The following is a 16,581-nucleotide window of genomic DNA, read 5'->3' as shown; positions in this document are numbered from 1 at the left end:
CCCAAGACCCCACCACTCCTTTCCCTCCTGTGATTCACATTGACAAGACTACATCAGTGCTCCCACGTATCCTGTAGGTCGTAGCACACCCTGCTCCGTAGCAGAACAGGAAGAAACCCAATGATGAAGCATGCCACCAAGGGGTAACCCTGGTGGGTGAGGGTTATTCTAACAGGAAAATCCTTTTTCTTATCCATCCTGTGGTAGCTGGGTCTCTTTTTTAATGTTATATAGGCTATAAGGAGGACAGACCCAGCCCCACAACCTCCTTCTCCCTCTGTTTTTGTGCAATGTAATGGTCATTTCAATTAAAAACATGTTGTCTGTAATGGTAGTGTGTTACCACACCATGCATACTCCACACCACTGCACCCTACTCTGCATCACTCCACTTTATACCACTCCATGCCACTGCACTGTGGGACACTGCACTCTTCTCCACTCCACCCTATGCCACTGAACTCTAAGCTACTTCACACTACACCTCTCTATTCTACTCTGTACCACTCTACGCCAATGCACTTTACGCCTCTCTACACCACTGCGCTCAGCGCCTCTGCACACTACACCACTCCGGTCTAGGCAACACCAATCTAGTCCATACAACTCCACTCTATGCCACTCTGCAACACTGCACTGTACGCCACTGCACTCTATGCCAATACACTCTGTGCTAGTGCATTTTACTTTGTAACACTCAACTCTGTGCCCTGCACTCTACATCAATACACTGTACATCACTCTAATCTACTCTATGCCAAGGCACTCTACACCACTTTACTCTATGCCATCACTCTCTATGCAACTCCACTCTATCCTGCACCCCTCCACACCACTTCACTCTACTGTGAAACAATCTACTTTACGCCACTCCATTCTGTACCACTGCTCTCTACCCTACACCTCTCCACTGTATGCCACTGCACTCTACTCTGAAACAATCTATTCTATGCCACTGCACTCTAAACCACTGCCCGCTCCTAGACCCTAGCAGTCCACCTTTTGCCTCTTTTCGTGGCTACGGAAGCAGCACCCAACCGCGTCCTTTCCCTCCTGGCCATCGACCTGCGCATGCTGTACAGCCACTGCGAAGCCGTGGGATCCCACGTCCCCGGGGATCAGGGAGCCAGTGGGTCGCCCAGTCCACCCCCGCCCCCTCTTCAGCTTCCAAGCCTTCCTAGTCCTTGGGTACATAAGGAGCCAGTGGGTGGCAGGATTTGCCATCACCTGCCCCAATGGCAATCCATTACCTCGGACAGGTGGGTCCTCCAAATTGTCCGAAGAGGCTACTTCCTCCCCTTCGAGACAACTCCAGCAGCCACGCCACCTTCATACAATCAGATATCGGAGGATCATATGGCGCTTCTTTGTGAGGAAGTCCAAGCCCTTTTGGCCAAAGGCGCTATAAAGAGGGTTCCGTTGCCAGAAGTAGGTCGTGGTTACTATTCCTGCTACTTTTTGGTTCAGAAAAAGGACAACGGTCTTCGGCCTATATTAGATCTTCGGTCCCTTAATCTCTTCCTCAAAAAGGAGAATTTCAAAATGTTGACATTGGCTCAGGTCCTATCTGACCTGGATCCCAGAGACTGGATGGTAGCATTGGACTTGCAAGACGCATACTTACACATTCCCGTCTTGCCGACCCACAGACGTTAATTAAGATTCGTGGTAGGTCACGAGCACTTTCAGTTTACCGTGCTCCCCTTTGGCCTTACCAGAACCCCTCAGGTGTTCACGAAAGTTATGGTAGTGATGGCAGCTCATCTGCGCAGGTTAGGGGTCCCAGTCTTCCCCTACCTCGACGATTGGCTGCTGAAGGCGAATTCGCCCCAGACAGTCATCTCCCACCTCCAAACTACGGCAAATCTTTTGCATTCGCTGAGGTTCACTAACAATGTGCCAAAGTCACACCTGACTCCTTTTCAGATGCTCCCTTTCATCGGCGCTGTTCTGGATAGAGTGCAGTTTCGGGCATATCCTCCCGAAAAGCAAGTCCAGGATTTTCAGGCTATGGTACCGATGTTTCAGAATCTGTCTTGGATTTTGGTGAGAATGACTCTGAGGCTGCTGGGCCTCATGGCCTTCTGCATCCTGCTGGTTCAAAATACCAGATGGCATATGCGGGCTCTTCAGTGGGACCTGAAGTTCTAGTGAGCGGAGCATCAGGGGAATCTCTCTGACAATTTCCAGGTCTCGGAAGCGACTTTGAGAGACCTGCAGTGGTGGTTAACGTATCAGGATTAGGTCAAGGGCAGATCCCTCTCCTTTCCCCAACCAGATCTTACGGTTGTGACAGATGCGTCACTCCTGGGATAGGGTGGACACATGGGAGAGGCGGGGATCACAGGCATCTGGTCTCCGGCGGAAACCGGGCTCCATTTTAATCATCTGAAGCTCCAAGCGATTTGACTAGCATTAAAAGCATTCCTTACCTCCCCTCAAGGGGAAAGAGTGCAGGTGTTCACAGACAACACCACCGCCATGTGGTATTGCAACAAACAAGATGGAGTGGGGTTGTGGACCCTTTGTCAAGAGGCCCTTCGTCTCTGGACTTGGCTGGAACATCAGGGCATTTCCCTGGTGGTTCAACGCCTGGCAGGCTCCTTGAATGCCAGAGCAGATCAACTCAGCCAACAATGCATGGTCGATCCAGAGGTGGCGCAAGGTCTCTTTCTGCAGTGGGGAAAACCTTGGTTAGACTTGTTCGCCTCCGTAGAGAATGCACAATGTCAGCTGTTTGCACGTTGGAGTTTCCAAGGCGGCACTCGCTCGGCGACGCTTTTCATCGCAAGTGGAATTTAGGCCTCCTGTATGCCTTTCCGCCTTTACCACTTCTGCCCAGAGTTCTGAAGAAGATCAGGCAAGACCGGGCCCAAGTAATACTGGTGGCTGCGGACTGAGCTCTTGAACATGGCCATAGTGCCTCTGATCAGACTGCCCCTTCGGGAGGATCTTCTGTCGCAGCAGCAGGGGAGGGCCCTTCACCCGAACCTGTCAGCTCTGCGGCTTCATGCGTGGAGATTGAGCGGCGACAGTTGACATCTTTTGACCTGCCACCCGAAGTCTGTGATGTTAACTTGGCAGCCAGGTGTCCCTCAACCAAAACTGTATACGCCTGTCATTGGAAGATACTTGTGGCATGGTGCATCAACAAATCTGTCGATCCTTATCTGCTCCTCTTTATCAAGTCTGTTTTCTTTACTCTTTTCCTTGCCCGGCAGGGTTCCACCTTGGGCACTCTTAAGGGATATCTCTCTGCTATCTCTGCTTTCTTGAGGTTACCAGATCAGCCTTCCTTATTCAAATCTCCCATAGTTGTGAGGTTTCTTGAAGGCTTCTTACATCTCTTTCCTCCTATCCCATTCATCATGCCCCAATAGGATCTCAACCTGGTCTTAACATACTTTATGTGTACCCCGTTTGAACCGCTTCACAACTGTCCTTTACTGCTTTTAAGTATAAAGACAGTCTTTTTAGTTGCCATTACTTTTGCCTGCAGAGTTAGTGAACTCTAGGCTCTGTCATCTAAGCCACCTTTTCTGGCCATACATCCTGACACAGTGATTCTTCGCATGAGGGCTTCTTTTCTACCTAAGGTCGGACAGTCCATCACCTTGCCTACCTTTTATGCACCCCCACATCCCTCTCATGAAGAGGAGAGACTCCACCGTCTGGACCCAAAAAGAGCGTTGACGTTCTATCTTGATCGTAGCAAAGACTTCTGGGTGGACGATCAACTCTTTGTGGGATATGTGGGTGCAAAGAAAGGGAAGGCAGTGCAGAAGAGGACCATTTCATGACAGGTACTCTTATGCATCAAAATGTGCTACGCTGTGGCTAAAAAGCAACCTCCTGAAGGTTTGCGAGCTCACTCCACCAGAGCTACTGCTGATACCACAGCGCTAGCATGGGCGTTCCAGTCCTAAACATCTGTCAGGCAGTGACGTGGGCATCTCTGCACACTTTTACCAAACACTACTGCCTAGACAATCGGGTCCGAAGGTACGGCTACTTTGACCGTTCGGTCCTGCAGGACTTCTTGGTGTAATCTTGGTTCGCAGCCCACCACCGGGCATGGTATTGCTCGGGTACCTATTCAAAGGTAAGGAATTTGCAACTAGAAGTCTCTATCAGATGTAAAAGTTACTTACCTTCAGTAACGATATATCTAGTAGAGAAATAGTCTAGTTGCAGATTCCTTACCGACCCACCCATCCTCCCCGCACTGCAAACTGATTTCTAGGGACAGGAACTTCCCCTTAAGGGCCCTAGTTTTGGCACACCACTCTGTGTTCTTCATGGCTCCGCGCTACTGGTGTGGAAAGTCGTGAAAAGAAACTGACGCCAGCGCGCCGGTGTGGCACCTATATACGAACGTGACATCATTACGGCAAACACAACACCAAAGATGCCAGCGGAGTCAACCAATGCCACCTGACGGCACGCAGAGGTACTGCTTGAAGAAAAATCTCCGTATCCAGTCTGACGCCTGGGGAAATTCAAAGGTAAGGAATCTGCAACTAGAATATGTCTCCACCGGATATATATTGTTACCAAAGGTAAGTAACTTGCACGTTATTATGGTTATTATTTTCAGGCTCTTCTTGAAACAGAAGTTTTTTTAAATCTTCTGTAGATGTTTGTCCTAGTTGAAACTTTCTGATTTCAGTTTCCAGTTTTGCAGTACATATGTGGGTTCCTTCCAAGAGTAAGAAGATTTGAAGTTTTAAAATTCCTTATAAAGACCTCACCCCTGTTAGGCTGTTTGATGTCTTATTTTGATTTTACTGAAAGTCCCAGACCGCTGCTATTCCATTTCTCCAGTATTAATCCTTCTTAGAACTTTGGTTCAAGGAACAGAAGGTAAGAATTTGGTGATTTATAGGGTAATCTCTGCTTAAATGAAAGTTTACTATCATTATACTCTGTCCACCTAGTTGTATTTTTATATAGACAGTGTCATGTCCAGACGTAACACTTACTCCTTCATGGAAAATAATGGATGGACATGTATACGTTTTTCCATAAATAGAGATGTGTACAGCTTTAAAATTGGTAATTTGAGTTGCTAAATTTGTTCCATCTGCTTTGCATCGTTGTAGCATTAAGATGATATACTTGCCATTTTTTCTGATGTTCAAAGTTGATAGAAGGTCAGAGTTACACTTTGTGCAGGTATTATTCTGTGATGCATCTTTAAACAGTTTATCAAAACTGAAATTTTACAGTCTGGTAGAGTTAGGTAGATAAATCGTTCCGAGTCTATTTCTGTTTTTGAAAGAAAGGAACAATGTTCACAGTTATGCTCCAGTGAAAAACTTAGTCCAAATAGTTGCTCAATAGGTACCATCTCTTCTTCTAGAATACCCAGTAGGACCATCAAAAACTCTTGTGCATCTTCCTGAGTATTTTGAGTGAACTGCAATAATCTAGTACCTACATCTGCAAGATCTCTATTACAAGATGCTGAGTATATTTTTGCTCTACCACTGCACAAGCCTTCTAATAAGCTCAAGAGGACAGAGCATGATCTCTTTTCCTTTCTCTGTTTTAGTTCATGAACCAGGGTAGGTAAACCGAATAGTGCATTGAGGACTACATTAGCATAGCTGTTGACTCCAGAGATATTGGAGAAATGGTAACCTACAATTTCAACATCAGTTTTATTATTCTTTTTCTCCAATACTTCTATCTTTTTTCTTCTTTTTCTCAAGAACATCAGTCTGATCCTTTAAAATAATTTGTTTTGGTAAGATCGTAGGCTTTCTGTTAAGTGGGGACTGTCCTAGATGTGGAGCATACAGGCTTCTGAAATGGTTGTACTCCAGTACACAAGTGGAATCAGCATTTAATTTACTCTCATCAAACTATCAGATACAAATCAGACAAAGTTCTAACCCGAGACATTGCTACATATGACACACCTTCCTTGAACACGCTGCTGCCAGTATTAGTAAATGCTGCATTAACACTTAACCCTTGAGACTTATGTATTGTCACGGCATATGCTAAGAAAAACTGAAACTGCTTTCTGCAAACATACAAGTCTTTTATAAGTAAGAAGCGTGCAACAGACCTTGCTAACTGTTTTACATCTTCAGGATCATCATATTAAATTGCTAGATATTGAACCTCATTTCTGTTCGGATACAAAATGAAATAAATTATTTTACCCATAGCTTCATTAACTAAGCCTTCTTCAACATTCACATTATGCTGTAAAATCACTCTACAATTCTTACAAACACAAACACTTTTTGAGTTTTGATTATAGTTTTTCACTCAACTGTATTGTCACTCCTTGGTGTTACATTTCATCAATTGATGTGAGTTCCAATATTTGTTTTTCTCTAGTAGTAATTCTTCATTGAAAGAGGTACATTCTTCAATTAGCTTTGTTGCAGATGTTTTTGAAGGAAATATGTGCTTTATAAGTGCGTTTCCAAGCAATGTTTCTCTTCTTTAGACAGTATTCCTACTCAGATATCCTCTAGAATATTTTCTTATTAGATGCCTGACACGTTGCTAATAAGTTCTTTGTAGTCAAAATTCAACCAAATATTCATATTTCCAAAACTGCCTAAAGAATTACAAGTACTTTCATGTAAGTGTTTAGAATACAATCTGTCTTTTCACTGGGTTAAGTTGTAACAAATCACCAAAAACAACCGCATATTTTCCACCAAAAAGGACATCATAATCTGTCTTCTATATCTGTTGCATTCTTAAATTTACAAAGGCGAGCATCAAGTGTGAGACCATGCTCACCTCATCAATGATTAAAAGTTTCAATTTCTTCAAAGCTCTGCAAACTTCGTGACAAGCTTTTCCAGATAACATCTGGTACTCTAGTTCATTATTGTGTTCAACAGGCAGCATAAGTAGACGATGGAAGGTAATTAAGGTAATTCCTTTGATATTGTGTGCAGCCAATCCAGTAGGGGCTGTTACTACACATGATAAAATGGAATCTGCAGTCTTATGCAGATAAGTAATGAGAACTTATATAAAAATAAAATAAAAAAAACTTGTCCCAGTGCCAGCTTGTCGGCTCTTCACCAAGTTGTTCTATTAACTGTTCCAAATCAACATTTTCTTATTTTGCTTGGTGCACTGCTGTCTTCACCTCATTCATCGCTATGGCAGCTTCATTTTCGAATATGAGCAGTCCAAGAGGCTCTTGACTGAAAGGTCCAGAATTCTAGCTGCTTTGTGTGCTGTCCTTTCCTATCTCAGTAGCAATTATCTCCTCTTGTTCAATTTCATCATTCAATATTCTTAGACAGTGTGGAAATATTGGGCACTCAATGCTGTCTTTTACACCACTGAAAGGGTCTTAGTAGGAGTCATATTATCCAAGTTACTATTTCAGAACGCCAAAGTTTAAATAACTGGAGAAGTGCTAAGTAGAAAAGAAACATTCTCAGCAGTTTGACAAGTACGTTTTCTATGGTTTATTAAGTTACCTTTTGGATGCCAAACCACACAACTGTCGCATCTAGCTACACCATATTTCTGTTCATCAGTGTTTTCTGAAACATTATTTTTGTACCTGTGGTGCTGCAGATTTTCAGAAAGACACATTTTCTAGCTGTGGACTCACCTTTGGATAGTAAGTATCCAGCATATTTGTTTTTACAATCCCTGTACTGTATGGGTCAAACTCTAATAAGTACTGATTTTCTGGATATGATTTCAAGACTCTGTTTCACATATTGGTAAGGCCTAGACTAACCTAAACAATTCTTCTAGACTATGAGAACAAACTAGCTGAACTCAACTTCTGTTTCAAATAACAGATGGAATATTTAGGGCCCTCTGACTATAGTCTTGTTGACCTGTATTCAGATGCTGGTATTTGTATAGGTCTCTCATCTTAGCATCCACCTTCTCCTGTGGGAAACACAGGTGGGAACTAGGTTTCACAGTGTCTGTCTTGGCGTGGCACTGTCTAGGTTTCGGCATCATTGTGAGAGTGTCTGTATTGCTATGAGATTGTGTGTAACAGAGTCTGAGTGGGTGTCAGGGTAGGGAGTGTCAGTTTGCCACAGTGACAGTGCAGCTGACAGTCTATGTATGGATATAAACTGGGTATAAGAGCATCTCCCTGAGCGTGAGACTGGGTAGAACAAAGTTCCTCTAGGTATAACAATGGGTTTTGGAGGGCTTGTCTGGATGTGAGAGTACTTGTAACAGTATCTGTCTTCGTGTGACAGTGACTAGGACATGGACTGTACATATGTGGGAGTGAGTGAAAGTGTCTGTGGATGAGACACTACTTCTATAACTATGTCTCTGTGAGATTGGATGCAGGAGTGTGTGAGTGTGTGTGCGAGGTGGTATTTCTGAATGTGAGTGGATTTTAAAGTGTGCCTGTGGGTGTGACAGTGTATGTGTCACTTTATTTCTCCTTTTTCTTATTAGCTGTACTATTACTACAACAGCCTGCACACTGCATTTAAAACTTACAAATACAGTTGCAGAGTCCTGTTGTCACTCAGTGAGACTTACAAGGAGATCTACAATTTGTAAACCAGAAACCACCCTGCTGTATCATCTACCTACATAGTAGAAGAGTGCTCAGTTTTACGTAGTAAAATTATGCTTTCAGAATTGTCAAGCAGGCTTTTTTTTATTGGAAACTCTACCTTACAGGAAAAGGGCACATTTACATTCTGCATTAGTAGGCCTGTCCCATGTTCAACTAGTATTTGTTGAGATAGCTGACTAGGATTGGTAGGTATTTCTCAGTATTATTTTGTTTATATCTTAGTGAGTGTATCAGTACCTCTATGAGTGTCCCACCAAATGTCTAAATAAATATGATGTGTACTAATGTATGTATCTGTGTGCGCAACTGACTTACTTTCCATTGGAAACATATCTACTGCCTCTATGTGTGTATGAATCTAAAAGCAGCCTTCTCACAATCTGCATAGCTGTGTCAGTGGCTATATCCTTTTCTTAATAGATGTATCAGTTCAAGTATGGGTAGGACACTGCTTATACAACTGAGAATCAGAGTGTAGAAGTGCATGTTTAACTCAGTAAAACTTAAAAGTACATGTTTAATATTTTAACCACAAAGCACCGCCCTCTACCACCTATGTCCAGACTACGAGAGTGCTCAATTTACAGTAGTAAAAACAGTTAAAGAATTCTCAAGCAGCCTTTGTAATGACTTCTCAAACTGACAATAAAAGTGCACATTTAGAGTCTCCAGCAGTATGCCTCAATTATGTTGAAAGTAGTACTTGTGTGGATAGGTGAGTAAGGTGTGTCACTAGCTACATATCTGTCTGACTGTATAACTATGTCTATGAACATCCCATCAGATGTTTAAGTAAATATACTGACTACAGTGGGATCTAACTATTTGTGCAACTGGCTCCAATACTGCTAGAAACATAACTACTGTCTGGCTCCACACATGAATGTATAAGCAGCCCTCTAAGTATGTAAGTGTTATGTCAGTGGTTCTGTCCCTCTGTTAATAGCAATATGAGATGTACTTTGTATGTCAGAGTTAATACATATATTAGCATAGTACTCTGCAAGGCCACAAATACCTCACGTAAACGTAGAACAACATGGTTCATCTCTTTATAACTCTTTATATATCCTGCTCTGTAAACTACCTGTAGCCTATATAGGGATAACTCTTCTGAGGGGGAAAAAAGTACAGTGATTTATGTTTCCTGAATACTATACATTTCATTATTGTTATCATATAGATATTATCTATGTTCCGTTTTAGTGCTTATAAACATACTTCTCTTCCTTAAACACTAATATACAATTATCCTTGTAGCAACACATTTTAATTTAAAAGTTAGTATACTAAACATATCTCTTAAGTTTGTTTCTTGTTTTGTAAAGTTGTGTCTCAGAATTAGTTTGGATTTTTTTTCTCACTTAAAATACGCAGAAACCAAGCAGAAGAATGGCACACCACTCTCAAGTAAGGAAACTATTAATGGCAACCTTTTCAACTTTGCTTTCAAGGTTACTCAATCAGAATCTCTCTTTCACATGTAGGTTTGCTATCCATCTTCTCACTGGATATCATAGTTAACCATTTCTCTCATTCCTCAAAAGATAGCCCAATTCATACCAGTTTTTGCTGGATCTGAGGATCCTTTGAGGGGCTCAACGCAGCCCCCTTGTAATATATTCTCCTCTTTAAAAAACAAAAGTATTGTCACAAACATTCTTTTAAGCACTTTTTTGACAGAGGCACTGTAACTATCAAGTCACAGTCTAGTGTTTTTTTATAGCCGTCCCCCATGCTTCTCTACCATGGCAACTTACTTTGTAACATTGTCTTCCAGCAGTAGGTCAGAGGTTCATAAGTTTCAGCAAGCACCATGCTCACTTTTAAATGAAAAATAGCAGGTTTAGTTGAATTTTTGAAATAATATATATATATATATCACAAACAACAACACTTTTTCTTCTTTCTCAAAAGCCAATCCCATATCTATTTTCTTTTCTCACAATATCACTACTTACCTTTATGCACCAACATATTGAGAACAACCAATAAAAAGTGTTGTTTCACCTTTTAAGTATTACCCTCGATTTTCAACTGCGTGTCTGCAGTTCATTTCAACACCGGCTCAGTCAGCTGCAGCCCTGTCCTGTGTGTACACCAGCTTCCCTCCAGAATAGTCAGAGTGTGGATTGTGGTACACAGCTACATGTTTTGGGCCAGAGAGAATGCAAGTAAGAGTGCCATTGACAGGGACCTCGGTTTATCTAATGTGGATATTGTGAGAAAGTAGCCTCTTTCTAGCCTTGTTACCCCCAATTTTGGCCTATTTGTGGGTATATGTCAGGGTGTTTTCACTGTCTCACTGGGATCCTGCTACAGTGCTCATAGTGAAAACCTTATGTTTTCAGTATGTTTGTTATGTGTCACTGGGACCCTGCTAGCCAGGACCCCAGTGCTCATAAGTTTGTGGCCTATATGTATGTGTTCCCTGTGTGATGCCTAACTGTCTCACTGAGGCTCTGCTAACCAGAACCTCAGTGGTTATGCTCTCTCTTTACAAATTGTCACTAACAGGCTAGTGACCAATTTCACCAATTCACATTGGCATGCTGGAACACCCTTATAATTCCCTAGTATATGGTACTGAGGTACCCAGGGTATTGGGGTTCCAGGAGATCCCTATGGGCTGCAGCATTTCTTTTGCCACCCATAGGGAGCTCTGACAATTCTTACACAGGCCTGCCACTGCAGCCTGAGTGAAATAACATCCACGTTATTTCACAGCCATTTACCACTGCACTTAAGTAACTTATAAGTCACCTATATGTCTAACCTTCACCTGGTGAAGGTTGGGTGCTAAGTTACTTAGTGTGTGGGCACCCTGGCACTAGCCAAGGTGCCCCCACATCGTTCAGGGCAAATTCCCCAGACTTTGTGAGTGCGGGGACACCATTTCACGCGTGCACTATACATAGGTCACTACCTATGTATAGCGTCACAATGGTAACTCCGAACATGGCCATGTAACATGTCTAAGATCATGGAATTGTCACCCCAATGCCATTCTGGCATTGGGGAGACAATTCCATGATCCCCCGAGTCTCTAGCACAGACCCGGGTACTGCCAAACTGCCTTTCCCGGGGTTTCACTGCAGCTGCTGCCAACCCCTCAGACAGGTTTCTGCCCTCCTGGAGTCCAGCCAGACTTGGCCCAGGAAGGCAGAACAAAGGACTTCCTCAGAGAGAGGGTGTTACACCCTCTCCCTTTGGAAAAAGGTGTCAGGGCTGGGGAGGAGTAGCCTCCCCCAGCCTCTGGAAATACTTTGATGGGCACAGATGGTGCCCATCTCTGCATAAGCCAGTCTACACCGGTTCAGGGATCCCCCAGCCCTGCTCTGGCGCGACACTGGACAAAGGAAAGGGGAGTGACCCCTCCCATGACCTGAACCTCCCAGGGGAGGTGCCCAGAGCTCCTCCAGTGTGCTCCAGACCTCTGCCATCTAGAAAACAGAGGTGCTGCTGGCACACTGGACTGCTCTGAGTGGCCAGTGCCAGCAGGTGACGTCAGAGACTCCTTCTGATAGGCTCTTACCTGTGTTGCTAGCCTATCCTCCTTCCTAGGTAGCTAAACCTCCTTTTCTGGATATTTAGGGTCTCTGCTTTGGGGAATTCTTTAGATAATGAGTGCAAGAGCTCATCAGAGTTCCTCTGCATCTCTCTCTTCACCTTCTGCCAAAGGATCGACAGCTGACTGCTCAGGACGCCTGCAAAACCACAACAAAGTAGCAAAGACGACTACTGCAACCTTGTATCGCTGATCCTGCCACTTTCTCACCTGTTTCCTGGTGGTGCATGCTCTGGGGGTAGCCTGCCTCCTTTCTTCACCAGGAGCTCTGAAGAAATCTCCCGTGGGACGACGGAATCTTCCCCCTGCAACCGCAGGCACCAAAAGACTGCATCACCAGTCCTCTGGGTCCCCTCTCAGCACGACGAGCGTGGTCCCTGGAACTCAGCAACTCTGTCCAAGTGACTCCCACAGTCCAGTGACTCTTCAGTCCAAGTTTGGTGGAGGTAAGTCCTTGCCTCCCCACGCTAGACTGAATTGCTGGGTACTGCGTGATTTGCAGCTGCTCCGGCTCCTGTGCACTCATCCAGGTTTTTCTTCGTGCACAGCCAAGCCTGGGTCCCCGACACTCTAACCTGCAGTGCACAACCTCCTGAGTTGTCCTCCGGCGTCGTGGGACTCCCTTTTGTGTCTTCGGGTGAGCTCCGGTTCACTCCTCTTCCAAGTGCCTGTTCCGGTACTTCTGCGGGTGCTGCCTGCTTCCGTGAGGGCTCCCTGAGTTGCTGGGCACCCCCTCTGTCTCCTCATCCAAGTGGCGATATCCTGGTCCCTCCTGGGCCACAGCAGCATCCAAAAACCCTAACCGCGACCCTTGCAGCTAGCAAGGCTTGTTTGCGGTCTTTCTGCGTGGGAACACCTCTGCAAGCTTCTTCACGACGTGGCTCATCCATCCTCCAAAGGGGAAGTTTCTAGCCCTCTTCGTTCTTGCAAAATCCACAGCTTCTACCATCCGGTGGCAGCTTCTTTTCACCCTCAGCTGGCATTTCCTGGGCATCTGCCCACTCTTGACTTTGTCGCGACTCTTGGACTTGGTCCCCTTGTTCCACAGGTACTCTCGTTCAGAAATCCACTTTGGTTGCATTGCTGGTGTTGGTCTTCCTTGCAGAATTCCCCTACCACGACTTCTGTGCTCCCTGGGGGATATAGGTGCACTTTACACCTACTTTTCAGGATCTTGGGGTGGGCTATTTTTCTAACCCTCACTGTTTTCTTACAGTCCCAGCGACCCTCTACAAGCTCACATAGGTTTGGGGTCCATTCGTGGTTCGCATTCCACTTTTGGAGTATATGGTTTTTGTTGCCCCTATACCTATGTGCTCCTATTGCAATCTACTGTAACTTTACATTGCTTGCATTACTTCCTTTTGCTATTACTGCATATTTTTGGTATTGTGTACATATATCTTGTGTTTATTTGGCATCCTCATACTGAGGGTACTCACTGAGATACTTTTGGCATATTGTCATAAAAATAAAGTACCTTTATTTTTAGTATATCTGTGTATTGTGTTTTCTTATGATATTGTGCATATGACACCAGTGGTATAGTAGGAGCTTTGCATGTCTCCTAGTTCAGCCTAAGCTGCTCTGCTATAGCTACCTTCTATCAGCCTAAGCTGCTAGAAACACCTCTTCTACACTAATAAGGGATAACCGTACCTGGTACAGAGTGTAAGTACCCCTTGGTACCCACTACAAGCCAGGCCAGCCTCCTACAGATATTACCTGGACTGACCAAAGACGGTTTAAGTGGCATGAAGCATTAAGGATTGCCAATACCCAGACCTTATGATTGTGCACTGTGGTGGCAACAGCCTAGGCACAACTACAGGGGTAGGATTGGAAATTAGCATCAATACCTTTGAAAAATTTATGGCACTTTTCCCCACACACTGCCTTGGTTTTTTCTAACATTTGCCAAAGACAGAACTGGAGCGGACAAGTGAATTCTGTCCAAAAATAGACAAATCCAGGAAACATGTTAATAAAACTGTTTCTGCATTCCTCAGAGACCATAACATGTGCTCTATATACCACAATAATTTATGATTTGATATGGATGGTATATACCAAAATGATGGAGTTCACTTAAGAGACAAAGGCAACAGGGTGTTCCTGCAGAACTTGAGACTGCATCCTGATACATATGTTGTTATCAAGTACATCCCACAAACCCAAAGGCTATTCTCACGGCCAATCCTTTTTACCATACATTTAATGTGTATGTATGTATACATATTCACTGAAAAAAAACAAGGGTTACATGAACATTATAGTTAGGAAATAGAATAAAAAAAAAAAAAATGCACTTAACCAAAGGTTACAAGGGTGTTATAGTTAGGCTCACATTTTAAACGTACAAAAACATATAAATTCACCAGTTACAGTAAGAGTTATCTCAAGCAACTATAACTTGTGCCCTAAGGTAACTATAACTCAAAATTTTACTGCAAATATTACAGTGATATTATCAATGATGTTATCAAAGATGTCATGAGTGCAGTAATTTGTCGGGTAATTAGCAGTGCATGGGGAGGGTGCAAGGCATAGTTACCTTAGGACACATCAAAAGTCTGTTCCAACTTACTTAAAAGGCCTAAGAAAAATTAAACAGCTGCGGTAATTACCTTTCCCTGACTAGTGCTTTTAACTACAATCCAAGTCCTGATAAGCTTTAAGACACATCAAATACACTTTTCTTCCAGGAGTACAATATAGTAACCATAGTGGAAGCTAGGTAATCATTTTACCATAATACAAAGTAAACTAAGAAGTCAGTCTCCTTTTATCACACTTTACATTAATCACCAAGTCCTGCTGTGCCTGGTATGACAGCTCAGTGGGTTAACACATCAGCTGTTGGGCTCATTCAAGCTTATGGTGACAAAGCTGTACACCAATGCCACTAATATGGGTGATAATTAAACCTGTTATTATAGGCTGGGAAGCAAGAGACTCTGCCATGCTTAATATCCACAAGAGTGTATTCTGTACTAACCATAGTACGAATATTTTTTTGTTTCCTTTTAACCTCTAATAGAAGTGCCATTCATCCGGACCCTGTTCAAATACCACATAATATTTCTTGTTTAGCTAGAGCCTGGCAAAATAGCAGAAAAAAAACCTTTGCCCCAGACCCACTCTCACACTGTTTTCCAATCACTGCTGGCACTCACCCTGGACAGTCATAGTGGCAACTATGTGTGCTCAGGTCTGCTGTCCACAGTGAAGTGGATGATTTTACCGGTCATGGTTGGTGGTAGGAGAGCCGAGGAAGCCCAGGCTGATTCCTCAGTGGCAGGCAGAGGAGGTATATAGGACCCTGCATACCTTAGTTGCTGATGGGAGAATGTTTCAGCTTTCAAGACATCACAAAGATCATAACTGACTAAGTTATGGATTCCATTGGACATGCACCCTCCTTTTAAAAAAAAAAAATATACCAGCATCACCAATTCTCATCTAAACACTCATGTAAAAGGGAATGTCAGGGACTTTGCATATAATATGAAAAACGTCCACTTCAAGAGAATGTGAAGTGCCCTTGGGAAAAGAACATTTACACAGTGGATTATGGTCCATGGCTCTCCAACTAGTAATGTCTACAGAGATTCTGATCAAATCTGCTACGCTGGGTCACCCCCCACCTAACTACTCTTAACTGGAATGTTCAAAAGACAGAAGGCCCATGTACTCAAAGCAAAGCAGAGGCCTAGGCCGTTTACACAGCCAGAATAGAGTGGGGGCCTGGAGGAAAGCAAGACACTAGTTCTAGTAGACAGAGAGACATAACTAGTAAACACAAATGGGAAGTTATAGCATTCACCACAGTCATGCAGTGCAAGGACACATCCCTGAGAAAATCTGTAGATAAACACAGTTCAAAGTAGACACACAGGAACTAGATAAGCAGGTGGTTAAGCATTCCAGGACAGTAAACTCTTAGGAAGGAGACAACTGCTAGGCTTCAAAACACAAGACAATTCAAGGACACTGTTTCTGCAGAGTACTGAAAATGTATCAATAACGTGTACTTGGGTCACATTCTGTAACTTGTGGTTAGATGTTTTGTAGAAACTTATTGTTCTTGCTGAAATAAGAGATAGAGATAACGATGTCCTTGAGCAAGCGCTTTATTTAATATGGTAATAGATATGTACGACACAATGCAGGCTTGAGAGTACATTAGACACTGCTTGTGTGCAACACGTTGAGTTCAGTTCTCAGTTCCACAGAGCTGGCTGACCTCCCCACTGTTTTGATAAAACCTATACTATATTTCCGACAGAAGTTGCGTTGTCTCTTTATTTCTCCGACAACACTTCTCTGGAAAAAACATGGTGCACTGCTGTCAACCTGAGACAGAGGTGCCATGCTTCCCTCCTGCAAGTAACAACAAACACTAATGGATTTTCACACGCATACATCTACATGTCACTAGGGTAAACTCACAAATTTTCTT

This window comes from Pleurodeles waltl, chromosome 5, assembly GCF_031143425.1.
Source record: "Pleurodeles waltl isolate 20211129_DDA chromosome 5, aPleWal1.hap1.20221129, whole genome shotgun sequence".
Classification (NCBI taxonomy): domain Eukaryota; kingdom Metazoa; phylum Chordata; class Amphibia; order Caudata; family Salamandridae; genus Pleurodeles; species Pleurodeles waltl.
The sequence above is the reverse complement of the archived record's forward strand: the minus strand, read 5'-3'. Positions refer to the sequence as shown.